The 4,660-nt window shown below is 43.1% G+C and overlaps 1 non-coding gene across 1 annotated transcript; it reads right to left on the reverse strand.

Moving 5' to 3' along the window:
* Window positions 1-3,882: 3,882 nt before the first annotated feature.
* TRNAG-ACC (transfer RNA glycine (anticodon ACC)) lies at window positions 3,883-3,955 on the reverse strand. The gene has a single exon. It is a non-coding gene; the product is annotated as a tRNA-Gly (tRNA).
* Window positions 3,956-4,660: the final 705 nt, after the last annotated feature.

Genomic DNA, 4,660 nt, shown 5'->3' on the forward strand with positions numbered 1-4,660 from the left:
GATGTATTTAAGCAGCTACGTACAGATGCGGGGCATGATTAAGGGAAACACAGAGGGCAGCACCCCGGGCCCAGCCAACAGCCAGAAGCTATCACCGTTCCCAAACCGCCAGAAGGAACCTGGGAGGGAGTGGTTACCAGTCCCCTGACAAAGATTCCGGAACATCACTGCTGCCAGCCCAGCAGGGAAGCACTCAGGAGGGTAAATACCCACCTGCTCTCTTTTCCTCCCTCCAGTTTTCTGCTAACACCTCCCACTGCTGAACCCAGCTGGAGGACAGAAAGCAAGGGAGTCCCAACTGATGTGATCCACATTCCTGGACCCAGAGCAGAGTGGAGAGTAAATCCAGAGGGAAAAGGGAGGACGTATTTTGGTACTTCCCTGGCAGTCCAGTTGTTAAGACCACATTTCCGCTGCAGAGGGCACGGGTTTGATCCCTGGTTGGGGAACTAAGATCCCCTCATGATGCATGCGCAACCAAATAAAAGAGAGAGAGAGAGGACGTGTTTCACAGTGACCCAATTCTGGCCTATGATGAGGGGAATTTGGCTTGCAGGGAGGTGGATTTGCTCTAGGAAAGGTTTTATGGTGTTTCATGTGGTAGGCTGAAAAATGGCTCTCCCAAAGATATCTATGTCCCAATCCCTGGGACCTGTAAGTGTGACCTTGTTTGGGGAAGAAAAAAAGAGGGGCTGGGGGAGGTGGGGGGGAGGGTTTCGATTGATTAAATTAAGTATTTTGAGATGAGATTATCCTGGATTATCAGGGTGAGACTGAAATGCTAGGCAAGCATCATTATAAAGAGAGACACAAAGGGAGGGAATTCCCTGGGGTCCAGTGGTTAGGACTCGGTGCCCTCACTGACGATCCCTGGTCCGGAAACTAAGATCCCGAAAGCTGCACGGCCAGAAAAGGGGTGGGGGGTGGGGAGGGAGGGACTTTACATGCACAGAAGAGGAGGAGGCAACATGACCACAGGGAGGCAAATGTTAGAGTGATGCAGCCACAAGCCAAGGAATGCTGGCAGCCACCAGAAGAGGCAAGGAACTCATGCTCCCCTAGAGCTGCCAGAGGAGCGTGGCTCTGCTAACACATTGATTTCGGCCCCGTGGTACTGATTTCAGCCTTCTGGCCTCACAAATGTGAGAGAATAAATTTCTGTTATTTTATGCCACGAAATTGGTGGTAATTTGTTACAGGAGCCATGGCAAACTTACACAGTTCATTACAGACACCAGGACCAATTCTGGTTAATGTTTGCAGTAAAGGATTTATTATAGGGTAAGTGGCTTACAAAAGTGTCAGGAAGGTTGAACAAAAAGATTCTGTGTCGACCATTCAGATATAACTTTTTTAAAGAACTTTTATTGAGATACAATTGACATAACAATAAACTGCATATATTTAAAGTGTACAATTTGATTTTTTTTCTTATTGATAATGTATATATGGCAATCCCAATCTCCCAACTCATCCCCGCCACCCGCTTTCCCCACTTGTGTCCATATGTTTGTCCTCTACACATTCAGATATAACTTTAAGAGCCAAACCATAAACGAGAGCTTTTTAAAGATCCACTTTCTTTCTAGGATCAGGATACTGACTGCTTAATTAGGAATTGGCTTCCACCATCATGATCAGGAAGGCTACACAATCAGGAATCTGTTACACTTATGAGACAACTGCCATCTGGAAACTGCTATGATCAGAAAGACCACCACAAAAAAGCAGACACCTCCATGGTGGTAGAGCAAGCAGAAGTATGGCCTCCATCCCATATCCATCATTCAAATCTTGTCTGAGTGCTTCTGGTTGGGAGAACACAAATGTAAGGCAGATCCCAGCTGCATCAGAGTCAGAAATGTAGCTTTAAGCCTTTCAGCCCCTGAAGGCAGGATGGCATACAAGGGGGAAAGTTGAAAGGAATGCAGGGCATCAGTCTATCATATTCAAGACCAACGTTTCCTGGTTGTTAATAGGAGACACAAGGAGATCCTTCCATCCCCTTCTTACCCTAGGTGTTATTGTCTCTCCATGTGATGCCTGGAGCTGCAGCAGCCATTTTGGGACCATGAGGATCTGAGGACAAGTCATTTCTCTTAAGACTAACAGATCACAGAGAAGGAAGGAATCTAAGCCCTCCATACTTTCTTGATCTTCTAAAATGCACTGAACACCCTCAGAGCCACCTACATTTAGACTCCTTAATTGTGACAAAATATATCCTCCGTAATTCTTTTTTTTTTTAATTAGTGGTTTCTTTATTCTTTTTTTTAATTTATTTCTTTTATTTATTGGCTGCGTTGGGTCTTCATTGCTGCACACGGGCTTTCTCTAGTTGATGCGAGTGGGGGCTACTCTTCATTGTGGTGTGCGGGCTCCTCATTGTAGTGGCTTCTCTTGTTGCAGAGCATGGGCTCTAGGGCTCCTCATTGTAGTGGCTTCTCTTCTAGAGCACAGGCTCTAGGCACGTGGGCTTCAATAGTTGTGGCACATGGGTTCAATAGTTGTGGTGCACGGGCTTAGTTGCTCCACGGCATGTAGAATCTTCCCAGAGCAGGGCTCGAACCTGTGTCCCCTGCATTGGCAGGTGGATTCTTAACCACTGCGCCACCTAGGAAGTCCTATCCTCCTTAATTCTTAAGCCCAGGTGAGACAGTGTTTTCAGTTACTTGCAGCCATCCTGGTGACCTCACACAGGCATGCATTCTGTGTGGAAATAGAGGGCCTCATATAAAACAGCAGAGTTATTTTACGTAATTATTTACCAGGTTGCATCTGCCCATGCACTAGTCACTGGAGTTACAGTAATGATAAGACAGACCCTTCCTTTTCCTTGTGGAGTTTCAGACATTCTTCCCTATCCTTTAAGATCTAATGAGATCACTTCTTCCTCTGAGAGGCCTTCATCGGCCCCATCAGTAAGTCACATTCATCTTTCTTCCTGCACACTTTGCACACGACACATACTGAGTATATGGGCTCTTTGTTAATGTGGCCTTTGAGTCCTCAGAGGGCTGGGATGGTGGGCTACACTGGATTCCAGCATCAAAGACCAAGGCCTGGACTCTGCAGATGTCAGAAATACTTGATTCTTATACGTGGAATCTAAAATATGATACAAATGAACTTATTTACAAAATAGAAACAGACTCATGGACATAGAAAACAAACGTATGGTTACCAAAAGGGAAAGGGGGGGTGGGAGGAGGGATAAATTAGAAGCTTGGGATTAGCAGATACAAGCTACTATATATAAAATAGATAAACAACAGTGTCCTACTGTATACCATAAGAAACTATATTTAATATCTTATAATGGAACAGAATATGAAAAAGAGTATATACATGTATATATATGTATATATGTATACATACATATATAAAAACTGGGACAATTCACTGTATACCAGAAACTAACACAACCTTGTAAATCAATTGTACTTCAGTAAATAAATACATAAATAAATAAGTAAAAGAAATATGTGACTAATGAATGAAGGAATGAACCAACAACTATTGTGAAGTCATCACCCCTGAGATGGGACACTACTTCAGGGGAGCCCCTAGGAGAGAAGGTCCAGTTGCTCTAGGACCCCCAGAAATCATCAAGAAATGTCTTCCCAAAGAATTTCGTCCACTTACTTAATAAACATCTACTGAGTACCTATCCTGTGACAGGCCCTGAACTAGGTGATGATGGGACACTGTGATGACCAAGAGAGGCCAGGTCCTGCCCTCACAGAGCTCCCAGGCCAGTTACTTTCAAACTTTTCAGCATTTTTTTTATAGTTATTTATTTATTCATTCATTTATTTGCAACACACGGGATCTTCATTGCCGTGTGCAGGCTCTTAGTTGCGGTTTGCATGTGGGATCTAGTTCCCTGACCAGGGATTGAACCCGGGCCCCCCGCATAGGTAGCACAGAGTCTTAACCACTGGACCACCAGGGAAGTCCCTCACTTGGTATTTTTAGTCCTCCTATTTAAAACCATTCAGCTAAGTGAGTAATGGTGTCTCATGATTTTAATTTACATTTCCTTAATGACTAATAATGATGAGCATGGTTACATATTGTTATTTACATATTCTTTGTTGGTGAAGTGTCTGTTCAACTTTTTGCTCATTTTTATTGGATTCTTTGGCTTATTATTGAGTTGCAAGTTTCCAAAAATATATTCTGGATAAAAAGACTTTAATAATTGTTTTGCAAATATCTTCTCCCCATCCACGGCTTGTCTTTTCCTGTCTTAACCTTGTCTATTTATATATATATGGCTTTCTCGAGATATAATTGACATACAATAAACTGCACATACTTAAATTTACATGATCAATTTTGACATATGAACACATCTATGAACCATGACCACAATCAAGATAATAAACATATCAACAGCCTCTAATGTTTTCTCCTGCTACTTTACAATTCTTTCTTTCTTTGCTTATTAACTCACTCCCAAAATAAGCCAGAAAAGGGCCACATACTGGGTGATTCATTTATAGGACCCTGGCCCCAGAAACCACTCAGGCTGGGCTGGTCCTTCCTCTGCAGGCTGATGAGGACACACATGGAGATGATCAGGCAGGATAAATGCTCATCTGGGGCCTTTTCCTCTCTTATTTTATTTTATTTTTTATATTTTTTATTGTTGCCT

This window comes from Hippopotamus amphibius, chromosome 16, assembly GCF_030028045.1.
Source record: "Hippopotamus amphibius kiboko isolate mHipAmp2 chromosome 16, mHipAmp2.hap2, whole genome shotgun sequence".
In the NCBI taxonomy this organism is placed as follows: Eukaryota; Metazoa; Chordata; class Mammalia; order Artiodactyla; family Hippopotamidae; genus Hippopotamus; species Hippopotamus amphibius.